This window comes from Macaca thibetana, chromosome 6 (genome assembly GCF_024542745.1).
Source record: "Macaca thibetana thibetana isolate TM-01 chromosome 6, ASM2454274v1, whole genome shotgun sequence".
Lineage (NCBI taxonomy): Eukaryota > Metazoa > Chordata > Mammalia > Primates > Cercopithecidae > Macaca > Macaca thibetana.
In genome coordinates this window covers 18035308-18060729 of record NC_065583.1, presented here as the reverse complement: position 1 = coordinate 18060729, position 25422 = coordinate 18035308, and the positions used below count along the sequence as shown (strand labels likewise).

Below are 25422 nucleotides of genomic sequence, written 5' to 3'. Positions count from 1 at the left end.
AGTTCACTCTCCTGCCATTGAAAACAATATATTAAACCTAATAAGATCTACTTTTAACTAAAAATCTTAAAGTGCATCAGGCAAATCTTTCTAATTTATCAATTTTCATTGATTATAGTAGATTGAAAATTGGCCTAAATGTTGCTTGATTATAAACCTAGAATTTTAAAAATGTTCCTTTACAAATACTCTAAATTTTAGCCAAATGGGAAAATTCTAGTTAGATGAAAGTGATGTCAATTTGAATTTCAAAGCTCTACTGCATTTTTATATTTTCTCTATAAAATATTGATATTTCTTAGTTCCCTTTTTTCTTTTTAAATATCAATTTAATACCCTCATAGTCTAATATTTCTTTTATTGTACTGCTATCTCTAAACTTCTAATAATGTACTAAAACCTCAATTTTATTTGTTCTTAGATTGGCTCACTTGATTTAAGCAACTTTAAAATAATAATTGCAATTGGGTTTTGCTCTTCTTTTTGAACACGATAAAGAAAAAATAAAAGATTGGTTGAGAACAAAAATGAATGAAATATGTAGTTTATCAAACTTGAATTTATGTATTTGTTGGCATACATACACATTTCATCCAAAATATATGTTATCAAAATAAAACAAATAACAACTTACATAATTTATTATCATGATTTTAAACGTGTATTACTGTATTTGTTTTATTTAACAAAACTTTATGTGGAGCTCACCATGTTCCAGGCATCATTCTAAGAGCTTGATAGGTATTAAGTCTCTTCATTAATCATTATAACCACCCCTCTGGGGCAGGTACTATTATCCCCAATTTGCACGTTAGGAAAAGAGACACAGAGAGGCTACATGATTTTTCCAGTGTTTTACTACTAACAGATGAAAGAGCTGTGATTTGAAACCTCCAGAATATGTGTTTTTAACTACTGCGCTATGCTGTCAGTCTTGGTTGCTTAAAAGACGAAAGTGTTGAAAATGTCAACTTTCAGTGCCCGTCATTATTTGGGACTATTAATAACTGGAAAGAGATGAATTTTATGACCTATCTCTTTTACCTCAGGAAAATACAATGAATATTTTATAAGCATATACATTTATGCATGTTATATATAGGCACCTACGACAATAAGAATAGTTATGACTACATTATAGTTCTGGCATTTCCTTACGATTTGTCCTCTCCAAGGATTTCTGGATAATTCTAGAAGAGGCTAATGGAAATGTCTGAGTGCAGATCAATTTGTAGCTCTTATTCCTTTGGCCCCCCCTTCACCTTTGGGGGCTGATTATCTCTTTGTATTCCATGCTTTTCCACTTTCCATATGAAACCACAATGTACTCATGATTAACTTACATTGTGGATAATTTTTCACAACCAAGAATTATCAGTTAGCCTGCACTCAAAATTCTCTCCATGAAATAATATCAAAAGAACTAGAATTCTTATTATGACTTAGATGTGAATAAGAATGTAGCTTTCTGATATGGTTTGGCTCTGTGTTCCCACCCAAATCTCATCTTGTAGCTCCCATAATGACCATGAGTTATGGGAGGGACCCAGTGGGAGATGATTGAATCATGGGGGCGGGTCTTTCCCGTACTGTTCTCATGATAGTGAATGGGAAGATTTGATAGTTTTATAAACAGGAGTTTCTCTGCACAAGCTCTCTTTTTGCCTGCTGCCTTCCATGTAAAATGGGACTTGCTCCTTCTTGCCTTCCACCATGATTGCGTGGCCTCCCCAACCATGTGAAACTGTAAGTCCAATGAACTTCTTTCTTTTGTAAATTGCCCGGTCTCGGGTATGTCTTTATCAGCAGCATGAAAACGGGCTACTATATTTTCTTTGTTTTACAAAACTAATTTCATATTGCTCCCATGTTTTTGTTTTACCTATTTCTTCTAGCGGAAGAAGAAAGAAGTAAAACTTTCTAGTCATGTTTAAACTGTAGTTTAAAATGATCTCTTGTAGATACAAACACAGTCAGTCGGAGCCTGTAGATCTCAGCACTTTGGGATGTTTTGTCCGAGACGGGCGGATCACGAGGTCAGGAGATCGTGTGGCTGAATTGCGGTTTGGATCCCCGTATGGCAGCACTTGCTGTAGATCACTGCACACCTTGTCCTTGTCTCTTCTTGTGAGGTCGTTACTCTCTGAAGTCTCCTTGTCCTAAGCGCTTCTCCAGTCCCATGCTCCTATTAGCATCTATCGCAGAATGTTGCAGTAAAGGAGGCTTTTTTTTTTTTTTTTTTTTTTTGAGACGGAGTCTGGCTCTGCACTCCAGCCCGGGCTGGAGTGCAGTGGCGGATCTCAGCTCACTGCAAAAAAAAAAAAAAAAAAAAAATCCGCCTCCTTTAGCCATTCAAACACAGTCAGTTCGGAGTTGCTGGGACTACAGGCGAGGATGTTTTGTCCTGGCTGATTCGCCCGACTGTTTTTTGTATTTTTTAGTTTGGATCCGGGGTTTGGCACCTTGCTGTTCGCCACACCTTGTCCTCGATCTCCTGACCTAGTGATCCGCCCTGTCTCGGTCCCAAAGTGCTGGGATCCAGGCTCCTGATCTATCGCAGAATGTTGCAGTAAAATTTTTCAAAGGTAAAAATATGTAATTGATGCGCCTTAACCAGTATTAAAATGCAGCTGATTTGGGGAACAAGAACCCTTCAATCAAATCAATGTGGTGGAAAAGGGTCAGAATACTGAGAGGAGAGGATTTGGGGGGAGACTTTCTTTAGACAGTGTGGTGCTAAACCTGTGAACCAGGGTTCTCCAGAGAAAGAGGACCAATAGGATCTATGTGTGTATAAAGATATTTATTTTAAGAAACTGGCTCATGTGACTGTGGGTAGTGGAGTGAGTCCAAAATCTGGTGGGGGAGGCCGGCAAGCTGGAGACTCAGGAAGGAGTTATAGTTCAATTCCAAAATCAACTCCTGGAAAATCAGGAAGAGTCAATGTTGCAGATGAGGCCCAGGTCAGTCTTCTGGAGAATTTTCTCTTGTGGGAGGTCAGGTATTTTTTCTATTCAGGCCTTCATCTAACTGGATGGGGCCCACCCACATTATGGAGGGCAATTTGCTTTACTTAGGGTCCACTGATTTAAATGTTATTCTCATTCAAGAAACACCTTTACAGAAACATCCAGAAGAATGTTTGACCCAATAAGTGGGTACCATGGCAAGTGCCAACATAACCTCTCCCCTTGTTTACTTGGCACCCATATGCATCTTCTTAAATCATACTTAGCCCCCAAAGACCATTACAAGGTCATACTTCCACCTAGCATTGTACAACTATCCTGAGTACAACAAAAATGCACTAGCCGTTTCCAAATCAGATGATGCAGAGTCCTTTAATGATGTGTACTCTTCTTGATATTCTATAACTTGAATACTATGATGTAAAGTTAATAAAAATTACATTCTATGATATAAAGTCAATATGTCTGTGTTATGTGATAAGGGGATAAGAGAGGGAATATACACACATGCATACACACATATTCACAACAAATTAAGGAAGAAGTATTCATGGCATTATGATAATTACAGGTCCTTATCTTTGTAACTGGTCATGTGGCTGTAGCAGGTATTTATAACTACCTTCTTCCACAGCTCATTCCATATTCTCTTTGCCCTCAGCAAGTATCTTAGCTGGTCATACTTCTTTACCTGGTTGGGTGTTCTAAATCTTAATTCCTGAAGGGTCTGGGCCATTAGGAGTCCTGCCTGGATTGAGTTGTTATGCTTTTCCATTGGTATAATCCAGGATGTGGTAACACTAACAGACGCTCTGAGAGATCTTGTGTATATCTAGAAAGAAGAATTCTAGATATATTCTTTCTTACCTGCATTGTAGCGGGCAGTCCAATTTCTCCCTAGTCCTCCAAGCACTTCGGGTGAGAAATTCTCTACTCCTAGCTTTAGGCCTGGTTCAGAGTTGGGGCCTGCATGGAACTTCTAGGAGAGCTTACAGCTGGTGCTACTGTGAATTGTGGGCCTCCACTTATGTCAGAGAGAGTTAAAGAAACCTGGGTAAAGACGAAGAGTGTTGCTAGAAAACTGCATTTATGAAACAACTACATGTCCATGATAGCCAAGCAGATAATGCACATTTTCCATGGACCAAATGTGGGCCATATTAAGGTGAGACTTGTCCCTGAACTATTTTAGGTTCTACTGAAGAGAAAGTGAAGAGCTTCCAGTAGCGGGCCAGAGTGGGCCACCGGAGAACCACGCTGAGGAAGACTTGTCCATGTCATTGGAGCTGTTCCCTGGCAAGCTCAGAGAGAAAGGAAGCTCTGAAATCCTCACAAAGTACCCAGGTGAAATATCTGCCAGGCCCAGAGAGCATGGTGTTGCTCTATCACTTTCATGCCATGTGGGATGTGATGCCACGCTGAACACTTGAGCTTCTCTGAGACACTCCCAGCCTCTTGGATACACTCAGGAAAATGGGGTACCCACTCACAATGGCCTCAGATTCCCATGAAACTATCTGGGTGTTTCTGTGCCTTTTTCTCCCCTGGAGGTGGTGGATTGCCACGATGCTTCTATCCTGCTCTTTTTTTTCTTTTATTCCTTCATTTCTTCCCAGTGCTGGAAAGGTTCTCTACTTTATCCTTCTCTCTGGCAGAAATTTTTGCCTTATGTTATGGCCGATTATTTTTCTACTTCTTCTTAGTGAGATAATCCTAATGCAAGAAAGGATGCAGGGGACTAACGTATTTTTAGCAAAAACAAAAAACACTTTGGGAGTAAACTTTTGACTGTTTCTTCAGAAAAGCTTCTCTCTTTTGTGTTGCTAGGATCAGTGAAATTTTATGGGCTTGCCTATCCCAAGATAGGGATGCTTGGGTAGAATTCCCATTGCATTAAGAACCTTAACTCATGGTTACTTCTTGCATTACATGATTAATTTATCTCCCTTTGTCCAGTTATGGATCTCTTTTCTTCCTTTTCCTTTTCTCTATTTAATAATCATAAGGTTATTTATCCAGCCTGGGTTAGAGAAGAATTATAATAATCTTATTTCAATGCTTTACTCTCCTTCTTATAAGTAGTTTTTAGAAGCCAGGATCAATCATTAGATTCAAAAGAATGGATAAGTTGGACAATAATTATATTAAACTCTTTGAGAAGATACATGCAGGAGATAAAATTCTAGATTTTTCCTAGACAAAAAAGATAATTGAATATTCAATGACAGTGACAGCTAATAACTTTAGCATTTTGTCTCAATAGATAGTGATTTTTTTCTAGTGGGGGGGATAGAGGTGTATTATCAGTAGAGATTTTAATTGTGTAATTTGACTTCTAAAAAAATAGGATGCTAGATGGAATGTCTGTATGTGCATTTCCATTAAACATTCTTTTTAATCAGATATATTTAAAGATTCTTGTTTGGGTTAAGTCAGATTTGTCAGCTCTTCAATCAGTTTGTAGTACATTGTAAAAGAATATACTCAAAACAGAGCTAAGCTGTCAAGCTGTGACAACCTGGAATGAGGAAGATTTTCAAAAATTATGAGTGAGATATTTTAAATGTCTCCTTGACATCCACAGCACTATTCAAAATACTTCATCAGAGGCATGTGCTTTCAAAATGTACTTGAAAATTAATGTAAGAAGTGTAATTTGTCAGTCTTTGTCTTAGCAAACGAGGCCCTGACAGTCAGGGAGCATTCTCAGTAATATAGCACTGACTCACCCCACCTGGCGCTGCCAGGCTGCGGGAGAGATGGAGTGACCTTTTCGAGGGGCAACGAGAAGGGCCTTAAGCAAAGCAGAAACATAAGAGGCTTGATTCCAAGCCCTGTTGATACCTGTTTGAGCTGATGGCGAATGGCAAACTCCATTTGTCCTTTGCCAAGAGGATTGTGTGATTTAGTGATTCCTCGAAGGAGCCATTTCATCCTTAGCTGTATGTTGGGGACATGAGCTATTTGTCCTGATCTCAGCTAATAATAGGGAAGGCTGTGGCAAAGAGACAAAGCCTTGACTATTTATTTTAAATAAGTCCCTTAAGGGGTGAAGGAATATCTCAGGCCAGGGGCAGTCCTAAGTTAGCTTCCTCTAAAGTCAAGGGAACCTTTCCAACACCTGACCTGGGAGAAATCTCCAGGGATGTCACTTAATTGGAGAAGGGGCTACGAATGAATCATATTGAGTCATGAACTTTCACGTTTCTTTTTACTGCTTCTCCCTGCCCAGGAAATGCATGTGTTGTGTGCTTGTCTGCGACCAACGTTTAAGAAATCAAAGTGGGAAAGGTACCCAATGCTGGATATTGACGAGAGAGATGTACAATTGATTTTAAGGTGGTTCGGCCTTTCATGTGCACAGAGTTTCTAATGTTTTAAGGTGCACCAAAGGGAAATTCACAATAGGGACTCATGACAGTGACCCAGAACCCAAAAGTCAGGAAGACTGGAAACCAGGTTCTAAGAGCCAGGCAGCTACTGTGTATCAGACCATGGTAGCTTCTTTTCTGTAAATGTGTCTGCTTTTCTCTCTGTGTAGAGAGGAAGGAGATGTTTCAAGAATTGAGGAATGGCCAACATCTTAGATGCTGTAGCAGCATCATGCTAGAACAATGGGGTCCATGGAAACAGCCTTTGGGCTGAGTGATGAGAATTAACTCGGGAAGGGATGTTTCAGTGGGGGTGGGGAGGCAACAAACTTGTGCAGGAGTGAGTTGAGAAGTGTAAGACAAAAGAATATGATGGCGAGACAACTTTTTGGTTTTATATATATATACATATATATATTTATTTATTTATCATTCCCTAGGTAACCAATTAGGAAAAGGGGCTTTAGAAAGGAGATAGATGTCAAAGGATACAAAATAGCAGATATGTAGGATGAATAAATGTAGAGATCTAATATACAATATGAGGACTAAAGCTCATAAAATTGTATTGTCCTAGGGATTTTTGTTAAATAAGTAGATTTCAGCCACTCTTGTCATACACACAAAAAGGAACTGTGGGAGATGGCAGATATGTTAATCTGCTTCACCACTGTAACCATTTTACTATCTATAAGTATCCCATAATACCATCTTATAAACCACAAATAGACACAATCAAATTTATCTAAACAAATAAAAGGAAGGTTTGATACTTGACCTGAAATTATACATCTAGTGAGCAGGGCAGACGTAGGATTCAAACATATGAATGTCTTCCCTGAGGGACAGGGTTCTTAGCTGTGATTATTTTTTCCACCAATTTCATCAGGGCTGTGAAGATGTGGTCACTTACAGAATTGAGAACCTTCTTGGTCCCAGGGTATGCTAAGTCACACAGGCAATATACAGTAGAGGTAGCTTCCATGGTTTGCTTAGTCTCACAGAAAAATAACAGCACAGGGAACGAGTTTTTATTCTTAATCCAGTTATTTAGCTGGACTCACCATAGACACAATTGTCTCATTTGCCCTAGCCCTCCCATATCACTTGAAGTAAATATACAATTTGAGTGGCCTACTTTTCTGTATCAGGGAAGATATAATGATAGAGTATTTTGCTATTTGACTTGTACATTCTATCCGTAGCTTCTAGAATAAAAGAATAATAGAGACAATTAGTTCTGCTAAATGCATCTTGGAGCCATGTGTTAGCTTATCCATGGATTTTCTCCTTAGATGTTTAAATATTCCCCCTGCAATTTAGGTTTCATCAAACAAAGGAGATCTGATTTAAGATAATTCTCTTGGTAAGAAAGCAATTGCTGCTGCAATCTGCCATTCACCCAGAGCCATTGATCCCAGGATAAACATTCATTTATCAGAGAATTCAAAATAAAATACAACATATGCTGTCGTTTATAGCAAATTGATGAGCAGAATTCTGCATTCTTCCTAGGTTCTCCTATCTAACCATTATTTCATTTACTTTGGTGAAAATTACTGTAAAATATTAGCTTCATCTCCTTTTACTATTATTCTTAATTCAAACTACAAAGCTGGTTAACATTGTATAAAGTCAGTGTATTATTTTAACCTCATTGAACAGTTTTGTTTATCTAAAATAGTCTTTTCAAAATATTGATAGATGTTTAAAAATGTTCTCTTTTATAAGCCACGCCATCCTTCGAAGCCATTCATTCTGCAATGCGTTAGTTAGGTGCTTGGGAGGAATTCAGGCATTTGGATTGTGACTTTGGCCTTGTGTGGTGACCTTCTTGCAGCAACCATATAATCATCTTCTGAAAGCTATAGTTCAGGTATAAAAGGGTTGTGGCCATGAAGAAATTCTTTTCATTAGAGTTGTCATTGGATTTTGCAAACTGCACGTAGCAAGCAAAATGACCATGAGATGATAATTAAGTGGTCTCTTTATTATTTCAGAGAGGAAAAAAGTTCACAATTCTGGTGATTGCAAAGCCTCTGAATTGGAGATTAAAAAAATACAACATAAAACACTTGTGTGAGCATAGATTCACTCCTTTCATTTTTTAAATGTAGATGATATTTTTTCTTGAATAATGACTGTCTTGTAGGACAAGAGGCTCTTGACTGAAGGTTGGCATTAAAATACTTGCTGTCTAACAACAGTATAAGCAGATTGTACAAAGGAGACTAATGTTTAATCACGGAAGTTCAAAACCAAGTTTTCTCTCTACAAGGGGTGTGTGGAGCCTCTAAAAAATGCAACAGATGGGTACCTCAAATTTAAATTCTTTTGATAATGATTAAGGATTTTCTGCTTAAAAATGATGAAAATAAACTTTCACTGACAGTCTTTGAAGATAACAGGGAAAGATCTCTCCGATAATTATAAATTTTTTGTGGGATTCATTTTAAAGTAAGTGGTTGTTGCTTCTCTTTACTACGTGATGCTACTTTTCTGCATTTTAATATACATTTTCACTCGAGCTCACATAAAACTCAGAACGAAGCTGTAGTTATGCATAAGAGTGTGTGCACTATTTCTTATATGTTACTAAATTGAAAACCTGATTTGTTTTTAAATCTCTGGTGAAAAAAAATAGAGATGGTTCCAACAGAACTGTTAAGTCATTTATCTTTCCTCTCTCAGCTGTTGTATCACCACCTCAAGCAAACAAAACTTACTAATGACCTACAAGACATGGTGGCTGTGTTCATATATCTGTCTGCTAGTTTTCTCATCTGTAATCTGGATGAGATTACGTAAAATTTCGTAAACATCAATTACGAACATTTAAAAAAATTCCTAATAAATTCTTAAGTTTATTTCCCCATGTCATTGAGGAGTTGTTTTGAAAAGTTCTTTCCACCGCAGTAGGTCCTTAAAGTATTTCCAGGGAGTTGCCACTCAGAGTTTTACTACCAGAGAAAGGCTCTCTTGAACACATTCACCTTTGATTATGCTTAATATGTTTATTAACAAGAAGTTCATTATGTCTCCTTATAAAATTTGTTATTTTGGTTGTATACCAATGCTTTGCTAATTCAGTAACCACATATCTAATAAATTAATTCTGTATCTTTATTGAATCTCAAAAAGCACACCATGTAAAGTGCTTGCTTAGTATCTGCAGGATAACTTTTTATATTATAAACTACCAATAATTATTGATTGGACTTGAGAAAGCTGTGAAATTCTAGAGGGGTAAATTTGTACTAAGCATAAATGAAACATCACATAAAATCATAGAAGCTCTAGAAGGGCTTTAAAAAAAATCATCAGTAGTTTGGATGGCATACTAAATATGGATGAAAAAATCAATATTAAATGCATTTTATTTAAATTAAAAAATATACATCATATCCAAATGCAATAGCTCAATGGTTGCACTAGAACAATCTAAAAGTTGTTAATTCCACAGTATGAGGCCCTATATATGCAAAATGAGATGAAATCTACTATGTGCCAGTGCTCCAGATTGCTGGCTGCCTTTGCCTTCTGATATATGCGAAAGCTCAGTAAAATGTGCTATGTGAGAAAAGAAGTGAGTGAGTTTATATTATTATTTCTAGTAGAACAAACTGCATTACTTTGTTTATAAAAAGCTTTAGAGGTCCCTTGTTTGCTTTTCTCCTATTTTTATTTTAGATTATAAATTCCTCCCAGAATTTAGTGCAGATTTAAAAAAATCATTACCTTTAAGGAAGTAGTCATAAATCTACATATATTAGCCTTCTTAAAGCTGTATTTGCATAACTGATTTGAAAGTAACATTTGTTATAAGCTTAAGTCTCGATGCTATTATCCCATGGCAGTTAATTTCAACCACTGTGAAATGTCAAGGGTGACCTGTTTATAGTGACTCTCATTCTTTTCCCTTGCCAAAGCAGAAGCCACTGGATAAGCACCTAGATCCTAGGAAGTTGAGGAACAGGCACCTGATACCCCTGATGATTGATTAATCTCCTTCTCCCCCAAATTGAATCAAAGGCATCCACAGCTGTTGGGTGGCCCCACTCTTTATTCCCTTTGACACTTTCTATTGGCTGCTACTAGAGTTAAATCTTAAAATAGACATCTAATAACGGACTTCCAATGCTCTCAAACCTTTCAGGTGTCTTTCCTAGATGGTACCTTGAAATTCTATGTTTTTTAACATTCACCTCTAATCTCATTATCCAAGTTGGAATTATTCTTTCCTTCATATTTTTATGACACTTGACTTTTCTATGTTGTAAGGACAACCTCAGATTAGTTGCTGTACATGCATTATTCTTTTAAATTGATGCTCACTTGGGACACTAGAGTGTGAGGGATTAAGTGAGCAGAGATTTTGTTTATTTTGTTCACTATGATATCCCCCAGTGTCTAGTACAGTGTTTCCACACCTAATAGGTGCTTAATAAATATTTGTGGAATGGTTGAATGAATCCAATGGGCTTTCAAAGTTTTTTTCTTGTGGTAAACTTTAAGGAATATCAATGTCTTGTTCACCTCAATATTCCCAGTACAGAGGGCACTTAGCACCTTGCAGAAACAAGAGACTTTATAACTATTTGTTCCAAAAATAGATGGTTGGCTGAATAAATGAATAGAGCTGTTTTCTCCAAAGCCCAAGATGCTTCTAAAAGGCAATTGATCTTTGAAAGGTATAATCCTGAGTATTTAAAGAAATATTGTCATAAATTGAGTAACTAAATTAGTAATATATCCACAACGATAAATAAATAGCTGAAAACAAGACAAAACAAAATGTCCTATAACTTAAAGTGCTCCCACATGAACGAACACTTTTCTAAAGAAGACTACATGCAGCCAACGGTTATATGAAGAAAAGCTCAACATCATTGATCATTAGAGAAATGCAAATCAAAACCACAATGAGATACCATCTCCCATCAGTCAGAATGGTTATTATTAAAAAGTCAAAAAAACAACAGATGCTAGCAAGGTTGTAGAGGGAAAGAAATGCTTTTTACACTGTTGGTGGGAGTGTAAATTAGTTCAACCATTGTGAAAGGCAGTGTGGCAATTCCTCAAAGACCTCAAGACAGAAATGCCATTCGACCCAGCAATCCCATTACTGGGTATATACCCAAAGGAATATAAATCATTCTGTTATAAAGAAACATGCACGCATATGTTTACTGCAGCACTATTAACAATTGCAAAGACATGGAATCAGTCTAAATGCCCATCAGTGATAGACTGGATAAAGAAAATGTGGGGGCTGGGCACGGTGGCTCACACCTGTAATCCCAGCACTTTGGGAAGCCGAGGTGGGCGGATCACGAGGTCAGGAGATCGAGACCATCCTGGTTAAAACGGTGAAACCCCGTCACTACTAAAAATACAAAAAATTAGCTGGGCGTGTTGGCGGGTGCCTGTAGTCCCAGCTACATGGGAGGCTGAGGCAGGAGAATGGCATGGACCCAGGAGGTAGAGCTTGCAGTGAGCTAAGATCGTGCCACTGCACTCCAGCCTGGACGACAGAGCCTAAGACTCCGTCTCAAAAAAAGAAAAAAAAGAAAAAAAGAAAATGTGATTTATGGTGTGTGTGTGTGTGTATGTATGTCTATATATAAGTATATATATTTATATATATACACACATATATATACCATATATATATATGCACACACACACACCATAAAAAAGAATGAGATAATGTCCTTTGCTGGGACATGGATGGAGCTGGAGGCTGTTATCCTTAGCAAACTAATACAGGAACAGAAAACCAAATACCGCATATTCTCATATATAAGTGGGAGCTAAATGATGAGAACACATAGACACATAGAGGGGAACAATGCAAACACTGGGCCTATCAAAGGGTAGAGTGAGAGGAGGGAGAGGATCAGGAAAAATAACAAACGGATACTAGGCTTAATGCTTGAGTGATGAAATAATCTGTACCACAAACCCCATGACACAAGTTTGTCTATGTGACAAACCTGTACATGTATCCCTGAGCTTAAAATAAAAGTAAAAAAAAAAAATGTTCCCAGTTTTTGGATGATGATGTACCAGACACTGGAGATTTATGTTTTTAGTTTTTATTCATGATCTATTTGGAGAGGTCTCCCCCAGTCCACCCTATCCACAGCTGTACCTCTCATCAGAATGTACTTCTTTAATTGATTTATTTTCTTTCATAACATTTATCCTTACCTCACATAATATTATATTAGTATATTGGTTTCACACAGTAAAATTTCTCCAGTTCTCCTGCTGGAATATAACCTCCATGAGGGCAGAGAGGTCTTGTTTCCTGCCTGGAGAATTGCATTAATACCTGGTGTATAGCAAGTACTCAAACTTTTTTTTAGCAAATGAAAACATTTTCTTTAAAAGCAAATTGTATCTCAGTATTGCCTCCTGCAGTCCTGTGGCTCTACTATTTGACCATGGGAGTATATGTTATCCCTCCTTATTTATTATCCCCATTTGAAAAATAAAAGTCTTCCTCTTTGGAGATTGAGTGTCATGTTTATTTTATGCTTGAAGATCCCTTGGTTAAGGATGTATTCATGAGAAATAATCAGTACAAATGATAATATTTATGTTAAGCTCTTTTTTTTCCTATGAAATTATTCTTTAGAAATTTTGCTGCCTCTAATCTTTCCAATCTGCCCGAAGATTATCTGTGAAATTGCTACAAGATTTGCCAGTGGTGTCAGGGTATAGGGGCTGCAGCATGAAAATTACACTACAGTATTTTGAAAAAGTACATCAGAATTAATTTGTTGTTGTTTTTCTTCTGATCTATAAGCAGTTTAAATTCATACTGGCCTCTGCTATGTGTGGGAGAGATCCATAGATAATTTGTGCCTTTAATGATAGAGGTTCTCACAATTCTCTACATGAATGTCCTGACAGAGAAGACAAAATTGCCTTTTTGCCACTTAGAAATGCAGGACAAAGCAGCTGACAAATGTCATCTGGAATTTTATATCATACAAACACATATTCCCTGTGTCAGCAAGGGTACGCCTATATGATTTTAGCCGTTTCCTTCTAATTTCTCTAGAAATAATGGGTTAGTTCACAGAAGACAGTCTGGAGATTATTGATATAATCACAAATTGAAATGGGACCCTGAGCTCTCTGTTCACAGAAAAGCTTGCCTGGCTTTCTCTGTATTTGAAGTGATTAACGATGGTGCAGCATTGTGGGAAAATGGTATGTCTATAATTATACGAAGCCACAGGAGGAAGAAACCCTTTCTGAACGTGGTCTTTGAAGCCACCCAAGTTATTTGAGTCTAAGCCATTAAGGGGAAAAACAGGAAGAAAAAAGCAAGAAAACTATGAAAAAATCAGAATATGTAGTAGTGACACTGGTCTAGGGAGAGGCTGTGTGAGACAGAAACAAAACGGTTGGGGACATGAAAAGGTAACAGACAGAAAGAGATGTTGGTTTAGCAGTTAAACAAGAGACTATGCAAAGCCAGAGCCCTCATCCTGTTAGCTGACTGGCATCTCCCTGCCATCCTTATCATTCCACCCTCCTCTGTAACCTGTAATATGGAGACAATATTTCTCACCATCTTTTGTGGGACACAGTGACACAGACAGACTGCTAAAAATAGAAAAGTCGATGTCAATGTTATAAACAATGATGTAGAATAGGTTGGTCTTCATTGCAGCCTCTCTCTTTCTCTCTCATATTTGTTAACATACAGGCCTTCTTAAAATGTAGAAAGATTTAGGACTTGTGTGCATTTCAGAATCACATTTAAGGTCCAAGGGGCGTCTGGGACACTGTTTTCTCCCCAGCAGTTTTGGTGCCCTGCTCGCAGGAGATGGACTGTATTCTCTGGCTGCCTAGGGGCAGAGCTGGGGCTGGCCAGAGGATGCGAATACAAACCGGCAGCTTATTTCCATTCCTGACCACTTGGTGCCACTCTAGCTTTAGAAACTGCTCAGCTACAACGAAACCCTGGGATACAGCTTCCTTCTAGGCTGGCTTCTGTGGTTTCAAAGACAGTCATTGTTTTGAAGAAGGTCATTTGTAGAGTTCGGTGGCTGATGTGATTAGAATGTGTACAGCAAGTCGCATTCCAGGTGCTTTGTGTGCTAACACTTAGGTGTTACTACCAGCATTAATTATCCAAGGGACATGTAACACACACAGGTGGGCCCTTGTTGGTTCATTTAAAAGGCAAGGCTCTGCAGAATGCAGACCTCCAGGTAGCCACCCCGGCCTTTAATTTGGAGTTTAATTTAGGGGTAGCTGGAGCACACCAGACCTCATCTATTCATAGACTGGATGTTATAAAAAGAAAATTATTTCAATGTTATTTCCTCTCCAATATATGCTTCACACACACACTTACCCCTAGAGTAAAAACAGTCAGCAAGAACTTGAAAATGTTGTTGCTAAATATGCTTCCCTGCATGTGATAGTTCAGGTTTTTTTCCTATCCTCATCCTCTTTACTTGCATAGCTTTTTATTCATTAGCAAAAATGACATTTTTCTTCACAGAAAGAACCATCTATCAAATGAGTTAACTATCCCCAGGTTGCAAAACACATCACCCAAAATGAGACTTCATCTTCAGCTTGTTTTTTTTTTTTTTTTTTTTTTTGAGGTGGAGTCTCGCTCTGTCGCCCAGGCTGGAGTGCAGTGACCGGATCTCGGCTCACTGCAAGCTCTGCCTCCTGGGTTTACGCCATTCTCCTGCCTCAGCCGCCCAAGTAGCTGGGACTACAGGCGCCGGCCACCGCGCCCGGCTAGGTTTTTTTTTTTTGTATTTTTTTTTTTTTTTGTATTTTTTTTTTTTTTAGTAGAGACAGGGTTTCACCATGTTAGCCAGGATGGTCTCGATCTCCTGACCTTGTGATCCACCCGTCTCGGCCTCCCAAAGTGCTGGGATTACAGGCTTCATCTTGTTTTCTACCTCCCTTTTTCTTCTGGGACCAAAAGGGATTCGAGGAAGAAATTTGTACCTTTTTTTTCCTTTTTTTCCAGCATCAAGATGACTTTCTAAAATGGAGGACATTTCAGTATTTAGCTGAAGGTCCTTGTGTTCTGTATTAATGGGAGCCCAGGAGCGGGGTTTGCCCACTTTTAAAGATGCTAGTGAGAGCTGTGCTTTTCTGACTCGTTAATTTGGAAAGGCAAGAGGAGACTGCCTTTAAGAAATGTCTTTGCAATTAATTGCATGTAAAATCAAGTTTTTTTCTGACACATTTATAGAAACTGCTTTACCTTATTTATGCTGATACGCTTCTGCTGGCCTTAGCATGAGTGGAACTGGCCCTGGGCAAAATTGAGACGCTGGCAAAATCTGTTTCTGAGCCCCTTCTGATTTTGTTGCTCACCTTTCCCTTCTCTGAATGTAAACCTTCTTTTTAATTTCCCCTTAAACCTTGGTTTTGAGTTCAGTTGCCTCTGGCATTCCACTTACGAACCGTGGGCTGTCCTTGGGTTTGGGGGTCAGCAAGCTCTGGGAGGACCCTGACTCTGCCATTTTCTTGCTGTGTAAGTTTAGGGAAATGATTTAATTTTCCCATTTTGAATAATCAGGGAAACACGGTGTGTGAAGCTTGGTGTCTGGCATCAGAAGAGTGGAACACACAAAGTGCTTGTTAAAATGAAATTTTCTTTTTTTTTTTTTTTTTTTTTTTTTTGAGACGGAGTCTCGCGCTGTGTCACCTAGGCTGGAGTGCAGTGGCGCGATCTCGGCTCACTGCAAGCTCCGCCTCCCAGGTTCACGCCATTCTCCTGCTTCAGCCTCCGAGTAGCTGGGACTACAGGCGCCCGCCACCACGCCCGGCTAGTTTTTTGTATTTTTAGTAGAGACGGGGTTTCACCATGTTAGCCAGGATGGTCTCGATCTCCTGACCTCGTGATCCACCCGCCTCGGCCTCCCAAAGTGCTGGGATTACAGGCTTGAGCCACCGCGCCCGGCCGTTAAAATGAAATTTTCTAAATCTTATTGTAGACAACTGACTCAGAATTTTAAGGGAAAGACTCAGGAATCTACACTTTCAAAAGTGCTCTAAGAAATTCTTAACTCTTACCTAAGTCTGAGAACTCCTGGCTTAAGAAATAAATCTTCCAAGGGGTAGCTGTTTTTATAAAAGGATCAGGAAAAATAGCATCACTGAAAGGAGGGGATGAGTCATGGAGGGGGGTAGTTAGATATCATAGTTTTTAAATTTTTTTTTATTTTTATTTTTTTGTAGGGGAGAGATTTTTGGGCAAAACAGGGTGTGATTTGATCATTTTGCTGTCCCGAATCCCATCTAGAGAGGAAAAGTTGGGCATTTGATTCAGTATAGTGTTTAGGCCAAGTACACAGTACCTCCTTTCTAAAGTGGAGATGCTAAATACATGGATTTTATTACTTCAGTGTCATTTTTTTCCAGCTTTTTAAAAGTTGTTTTCTGTATTCATACGTACACAAACAAGGCAGAGATCGTTCCTCCCACCTTTGCTGATCAGTAGACTCTTTTGCTGGACTGTAAGCTCCACGAGGGTGGAGACCATGATTTTGTGCTCCTTTGGGATTTTAGGTTCTAGCACAGCACAAGCATGTGTGGTAGGTGTCTGGTCAATGAATACCTGAGGTGGGTAGACAAATTTTCTTAACCTCTAACACGTACGAATCAATCTGCCCTTTTCCTCGTTCTGTTCATCTTTGTGTATATATTTAAGGCCTGAGCAGATTCAGATTCAGTGAGTAATAGAACTGTTTCAGGGGAGGTTGATGCTCTGGATGAAGCTAGGTTGCGTGTATTGAAAATCAGGGATGGCTGGATTTATGGAAGGCAAATTTTGAGGGAAATTAATTCAGTATTGGCTTGTGCCTGGGCCATCTTTCTAGTTCAGATCATCTAGGAGATTAAAGATCCACTAACCTAATACCAGTCTGATTTGCAGGGCATATTGACCATTTGGAAAAGTGAGCAATGGAGCAATTTACTCCCTGCCGGGCTTTGATGTTGACCCAGACACTTAGTGCCTAGTGAGAAGATTTTAAGGAGTAACAATAGTGAGGATTGTTTTGAACATGGTTAGTATTTCCCTGAGGCAGTAACAACTATCTAATTCTTCTCAGAATTCAATGTACATAGCGGAAGTGCAGATTCCTGGGGGCCCTATTCTAGATCAAACCCATATATTTCAAACCATAGGCCTGGAGGAAAGCAGAAGAGAAGCCCAAGAGTAATTGGACTTAGTCTGGAAGATGCTTTTCATGGGGTCCAGATCATCCCAAGTCTCCCACTCTCTTCCCCTCAGGGGCACTCAAGGGAGCAATATCTGACATGTGTAATTTATTCACTGCTCTCTACATGGGAAGTTCTGGCGTAGGAGTTAGGAGTATACTTGGTCTATATACATTTGACTCCAGGCTTCAGCCTTGTCACTGTTTTTTTGTTTTTGTTTTTGTTTTTGTTTTGTTTTGTTTTTTGAGATGGAGTCTCACTCTGTTGCCCAGTCTGGAGTGCAGTGGTACAATCTTGGCTCACTTGAACCTCCACCTCCCGGGTTTAAGCCATTCTCCTGCCTCAGCCTCCCAAGCAGCTGGGAATACAGGTGCCCTCCACCATATCAGGCCTTTTGGTTTATTTTTTATTTTTTATTTTTGTATTTTTAGTCCAGATGGGGTTTCACCATGTTGGCCAGGCTGGTCTCAAACTCCTGACCTCTGGTGATCCACCTACCTTGGCCTTCCAAAATGCTGGGATTACAGGAGTGAGCCACTGTGCCCAGCCTGGTTCTATAACCAAGAACCACATAAGTTTTTGAATCTCATTTGTTTCACCTGTAAAATGGTTTAAGGAAGCAAACTTCTCTCATGTGCTCTGGCTATCGCTGTGCCCATACTTTAAATGGGTTACAGGAAGAGTTTTGTAGATTTTTGTTATGGTTGACTTTGAATTCTTAATATTAGATGGGTTAGAAGTCCAATTTCTTCTTTTATTTTTAACAGTTTAGAGCAGTGATTCTCAAAATGTGGTTCCTGAGCTAGTAATGTCAGAATCCCTGGGGAACTTGTTAGAAATGTACATTCTGAGACCCCACCCCAGACCTACTGATAAAATGTTGGTGTGGAGCCCAGCAAGCTGTGTTGTAATAAAACCATCCAGACTATTCTAATGCTGCTCTCGTTTGAGAATGACTGAACTTTAGGGGAATGTTCCTCATTGGAATAAAATTTTAATGAACACCAATTTGGCTGAATGGATAATCCTTCATACAGCAGAATTTAAGGAGAACAGATAAAGGCCATTCAGGGGCTGTGTGTGGTAAGAGGAAAGTAAGATAGTATCTTGGATCAGCTACATCACAGTTACCTTAATTGTTTTCGCTAGGGCTGACCATATGCTTATATTAGATAAGTTATTTAAGCTCTGAGTTTTGTGGTTCTCGCTTGTAAATTTGGGGGAATAATAGGAGTCCTACTTCACTTGGCTGCTGTGGGGTTAAATGAGGATGCAATAATGTGCCTCATGCAGTCTAGTGTGCCAGGTGTTGGGTGAATGGTTCCTTGTGTACCCTCACTGAGTGATGTGTGATTCCACTGGACTACAAGCCCAAGGAGGGGCAAGGCCTGCATCTCTTTTGCTCATTGTTACAGCCGTGAGAGCGAAGACAGTTCCTGACCCAGACATTGTTCAATAAATATTGGTTGTATGAACAAATGAATGAATGAATAAAAAAAGTAAATGGATGAATGACTACGCCAGTTTTCTTTGTATATATTGGCTGATACAGTATATGTATGATGAAAAGTTTACTTTTTGAGGCAGTTTTAACCCATATTAAAAAATTCAAGGGACATACCAGTACTTCCATATCATTAAGTATAAGGGAACATACTTGCACTAAAAGATAATGGTGAAATTAAATTAGTATGAGTATTACTGATTCTGTGTAAGTGATTACACAAAAATTTTCAAAATTTCAAGTTATGATATACTGCAGAGATCTATCGCTGAAAATATTTAGATAGACTGAAATTTAGGGTAGTTCAGCTTTGCAAACACATTTTTTCTCCTTTGGTTTCCTTATGAATCATTTGTTTTTGACCCTCAACAAATAAAGGCTGTCAAGAAAAAAAGTTTCCAATGAATTTCTGCCTTTACTTTAGTTCATTCCCTTCCTCCTTTACTTCTTTGTCTTCATTTTCCTAACCATTTTTTTTTTTTCTTATTTGGGTTCCAAGTATATGCCAGTGATGTTAAACACCCTATAGGCTTTACTTTTTTCTAAATTAATTTTTTACCAACCATATTATAACCACTCTGTTTTACAGATGGAAAGACTGTGACTCTGAAATATAAGTAATGTAAGCAAAACAGGACTGGGACTTAGGTCCGATTTCCCATCCACTCCATGAGAGCATCTCATCTCATGCTCTTTTCGCTATAGCACCTGGAACAGAGAAACATCTTCATTGCTTTTTGGCTAGATGTGGTTACCTATTACTCCCATACTTAGGAAGGGTAGATGGACTTTCCAACTCTTAGAAGACTTGCAGGTGAAAAGGAATGGAGTAAAAATAGCCAGATCATGAGCCATAGGAAGAGAGAGGATGGCCTTTCTTTTTGCCTAAGAAGTGGATGTTCAAACATCAGAACGGAGAAAACTTAAAAGGGAAAGGTTTTGGCGACCTTGGATTTGGGTCAAGGAATGCTCTCCATCCTCTTGACTGTTTACTCACCACCCTTGGTTGTACCTAATCCAAGTTCTATGATTTGAACTTACTTTTTTGCGGGCCTTTGACACTGGTTGTCTGTGCTCTCTCCTGCTTCCCATTCATTCCTGGAAACTTGAAGCTTCTGTCAATGTATGCCTGACCAGTCTAGGCAGAAGTGATCTCTCCTCTACATTGGTGACTCTGTTTGATATTCTTTTGGCACTCAATTACATATTGCCTTTTGGTACCAATAAATTAGCTGAATAAGGACCATTTAATATTGAGTAGGTAGTGTATTGTTTTCCAAACACAATTGTATTGTAAAGGTTCCATAAAAACAGACAACACTTAAAATAATCATATTAATGAAATAATAACTAATTTTCATTAAAAAACCAGTGTATCATTTCATCTATTCCTCATATGAATTTGTGTTGATATAGTGGGAAAATGTTGTCCAAAAGGAAAAATAAAAATCAACATAAACAGCATCCAAAGATAACTAGTCTTAAATTTTAAATAGATTGAGGACAGAGACTGTTTTTTACAAACCTGAAATGTTTAACAAGGTTCTAATCACATAAGGAATACTCAGTGTACATTAAAAAATTTTATTTCAATAGTTTTGGGGTACAGTGTTTTTTTTTGTTACATGGATGAATTACTACATGGATGTAGTAATTCTGAGATTTTAGGGCACCCATCACCCAAGTAGTGTATATTGTACCTAATGTGTAGTTTTTTTTTTTTTTTAAATCTCTACCCTCCTCCTTCCTTCAGCCCTCTGAGTCTCTAAAGTCCATTTTACCACTCTATGCTTTTGCATACTCATAGCTTAGTTCTAACTTATAGGTGAGAATACATGGTTTTTGGTTTTCCATTCTTGAGTTACTTCACTTAGTATAATGGCCTCCAGCTCCATCTAAGTTGCTGAAAAGACATTATTTTGTTCTCAAGATACATATATTGAATAATCCAGCATGTTCCACAAAACATAGTTGATTAAACATAATTGATTAAGCTTACGAGGGAGCTGAATCATATTTTCTTGACTTGATTGTTGACTTTCGCTCCTTCTTTTCTTTTCACACAGCCGACTGTCCAAAATGACTTCTACCCAATGATGTCAGAGACTGTTGTTATGTAGAAATTCTAGTCATAGGAAAAATCACACTTTCCTTAGCCAACACTTTACTTTTTGTTTTAAGAAACCAGAAAGGCTATGTTCTAATGTTTTCTTAAGTAAAACTTCCAGGCCCTAACAAGTTGCATTTTTAGAAAAATCTTACTCAACTTAACTCCCCGTGGTTCTGTAATGTCATCTATAGAAAAATTCTTGAAACAGCTGTGCCTCTTTGTGTCTGAAAGATTGCTCTTTCCTTGGTCCATGAAGGTTTATAATTATGTTGATTTTTAAAAAAACCCTCCAGCTTGGACCACATTTCCCTCTCCTGTTGAATTCTTAATATTTTATGATGAAGAGATGCATGCTTTTTCCTGGATCCTTCTTTCTTTTTTTTCTCACCCTTTCTTCAAAGTGGGATGTTTTGCCAATAGCTTTACTGGTAGTACTATAAAAAGTAATGGCGGAGAGCCTAAGATTTTGGACTTTCAAGTCCTACTTTACTCTTTAGCACTGTGATCCTGGGTGAGTTACTTAACTGCCTCAGTTTTCACATATGGACAATTGCAACAATAATATTAACTACCTCACATGAATTTTCTGATGGTTATAAAAGACATTATATGATAAGAGGCTTAGCATACTGCCTGATTGGTGCCTCAACATAAGAAGAACTGTCTTTTCCCCAAAATGTCATCATCCAGAACATGGGGTGGCTTTTACTAAAAAGTTATTATGGAATCTCTCATAAGAGATGTGCTGTAAAATAGCACATAAAAGCACATAAACACATAAAAGCACATAAACCCTAATGACCTCAGTGAATGCAAGTTTTCCATACCTAAAGGGATCATCTGCCATGATAGGTTCAGAAAAGAAGCCCCCCAAATTAAGAAATAATTAGTAAATGTTCCTGGAGATTTCACCTTATGACATCAAGTATTGCATGTCACTGTGAACACAATCTATAAAGAGTCTTTAAAGAGGAAAATTCTGTGTGTTTGGGTTGTGGAGGTTAGGTATCTACTTCTATAGGATGAAGAGAAGAGTACATGCCCCAATGTAATGCTGATGAATACTTGGGGCAGGAGGTAATATTGCTACCAGTTGCATCACGCACAATTTCAAGTAACTTAGATGGAAGAGAATATAATGAGTGCTAGAAGACTGTTCGACATCTCAAAATATGCATCCAGAGATGATAATGACATGATGATGAAGATGCATGTGAAGAACTCCAAGTAAGTTATTCCAAGTATCATGAGGGTAGTAAAGAATAATATATCTGAACTATGTCTAAATTCATGTACTTCATACCATATGTGATTTTAAATACACTCGCATATAGAAATGTACAAAAAATAAACCTTAGAGGCAAATATTTAACTTTTTGTCTCTAAGTCGAAGTTAATATACTGAAGTTGGCTAAAAAACATTTTGGGAATCTTCTTGTTGAGAAAATGGAGGACTCATATTCTGGGCCACTGTCTGTTCTAGCATATATAGTAAAGAGTATTAAAAGATTAGCCCCAATCATGGCAGTAACATTTCAAAAAAGATCAAGTCCCTTTAAAAAGTAATCAGTCTGATATTTTGAACTGGAATATGCATATCTTTTATCATGGGGATTCCTTTTTTTTTTTAAAATTCAACATTATCTCATTCTATTGATCTTTGAAGCTATTAAATTTTGCTTCCTCAATTACCATCTTTCTCCTATCTCAGCCCACCGACTTTGCACACACTCCCTAAACACACACACATATTTTTTCATTCTATAAAAATAAATCACTCTATAACTTCTATGTTGGTTTATTTCATGATAGAGTATTATTCATAAATTCCTGTTTAGTGTATTCTATGGACCAGTCACTGTTTTAAGAACCTTATGATCATCCTGTTTAATTCTCACAACCACTTTCTCAGATAGACACTACTGTTATCCCATTTAAAACAAGAATAATTGAGGCACAAAGAAGTAAAGCAATTTTCTCTAGGTCATATAGCCAATAAGCAGGAGAGCCAGTATTTGAATTTAGAGTCTGACTTCAAAATCTCAGGCCTAACCACAATGCTATACCCCTCCACTGGCTAGGCAGTCTTGTTTATGTTTATTTAGTAATGAAACAACTTTTAAATTACAAAAATAGCACATGCTAAATGTTAAAAAGCAACAGTAAAATTCCTAAATTTTTAAAACCTCAAACAATGGTAAAATACAAGTTGAGAATGAAGGTCCCTCTTCCCCCTACCAATTTCCATAGAGATGACTATTATTAAAAGTTTGTGTTTAGCCAGGGGTGATGGTATGCACCTACAGTCCCAGCTACTCAGGAGGCTCAGGAAGATCACTTGAGCTCAGGAGTTTGAAACCAGTCTGGGCAACATAGAGAGATTCTGTCTTAATTTTTTAAAAAAGTTTGTTGAATATTATTTCTAATTATGTAGACATAGATATAAAATATATATTAATGACATCACAGTAAACATATTCTTCTGTAAGTCATGACTGATTCATTTATATGTCATGCATGTCTTTCTATGAAAAGATGTGTGATTCTGCCTTAATTTTATTGGTTCCATAGTATGGATGTAGCATCATTTCTGTAGTCATTCCACTATTCATGGCCATTTAGATTATATTCATGGGAATATAGGAAACTATGGAAATGAATATCCTAGACTTTATCATCTCTGTGAATGTCAATTCCATTTTTCTCCAGTTCAGGCTTAATCTTGATATTGCTCTTGATGCCTCTTTTTCTCTAATATCCACATAAAATCCATCAGCATATCCCATTGATTCTATTTTTAAATATATGCAGAGACATTGGTCATTTTGGTCATTTCTAATCACCTCTTCTCACTATCATCAAATCCATTACTTCTTATCTGAACTATTGTCATTACCTTGTAACTTGTTTTTCTACTTGCCAATAGCAGCCAAGAGTGATCTTTTAAAAACTCAATCAGATAAAAATTGCTCTACTCAAAGACTCTCCATCTAAGTCACTAACAGTCAAAGTACATGCCATGATGTTTAAGACCCTCCCTGAGCCAGCATCCTACTACTTTTCCAACCTTGACTTCTACTGCATTTCCGTGTATTGACATTACACCAGTCACATTAAAATATCTGCTATTTCTTAAATATAATAAGCACAATTTCTCCTTAAGGTATTTGAATTTGTTCCCACTGCCTACAATCCTTTGACCCATTCTTCCCCCATATTTGCTTGACTGACTTCTTCATTTCTCTTTTAGGTCTCTGTTCAAATGCGATCACATCTTATTTGTTGAATGAGTGTTTAGTGAATGAATATATCTTTACCCAACTGAATAAATATTTCTGGAGAATAAATTTCTAGAAGTGAAACTGCTTACTTATTTCAAATCCTTCGTTATTCCAGTCCTCCGTCTTATATCCTTGCCTATTTTATTTTAGTATTCTCATGCTCCTCTTCAAAATGCTTCTGGGTTCCTGTCTGCTGTTTCTACTGTGGAAGGCTGGCTGGCTTTCTCTCTCTCCTGGGAGCTCTGGAAGAAATGGAGACACTAGGCAGCTGGTCTGATTCTCGTGGGCCACTTTGCAAGGCTGTGATTTCAAGAGTGACCTTGGGGTGTGACTGAGTTGTCATTAAACAATTTAATAGATGAAAGAATCCCCTCTTCATACTTCAGCCACACTTACTGCTTTCCAAATATCTGGCACCATGTTGTAAACACTCAGTATTGTAAAGAAAAGATTTAAAAAAGAAATCTGTCTTATCATATTGGTTTAAAATATAGAGGATGTATATTGAAATTAGAACAAGTCAGAGAAATCCTGGAGTTTTAGTCATGAAATAAAACTTTTGTCCATATGTATCTTTAAAATATCATGGCATTTTTGTTCACCCTTACCACATTCCATTTGAGAAAATCATATGATTACTGTTGATGACAAAGCGATTTATGATTTCCATGATTTCCTGGATAACTAGGATAAGAATGAGTAATTAGAGTAAAAAAATTATGGACCTTTGGAACTAGGAGAGCTTATTTGTTTATTCCCCTAATTTTCTACAAAAAAGGAAACAGACTACTGTAGAGGTTGGTTGACTCATTCAAGCTCACACAGCTAGTTAATGGTACAGGTGGGTCCTCTGACTCCAAAAATAGTGCTTAGTAGCATCCATGGAACAGTGTCTGTGAACCAAACCTTGTGCTAAGTGAAGTTCTACCTGCTAGATAATTCCTGTTCCTTCCAATTGTCCTGACAC

At 37.8% G+C, this 25422-nt stretch overlaps 1 protein-coding gene and 1 long non-coding RNA gene across 2 annotated transcripts in view; one reads left to right on the top strand and one right to left on the bottom strand.

The window, feature by feature from the left end:
• LOC126955949 (uncharacterized) overlaps positions 1–4308 on the top strand; it is a 29112-nt gene extending 24804 nt beyond the window's left edge. Inside the window, exon 3 of the long non-coding RNA XR_007726203.1 lies at positions 4162–4308. This is a non-coding gene — a long non-coding RNA (uncharacterized LOC126955949). The remainder of the gene's footprint in view (positions 1–4161) is intronic.
• NUDCD2 (NudC domain containing 2) overlaps positions 1–25422 on the bottom strand; it is a 991190-nt gene that overhangs the window by 232975 nt on the left and 732793 nt on the right. The gene's annotated exons all lie outside the window — the stretch shown is intronic.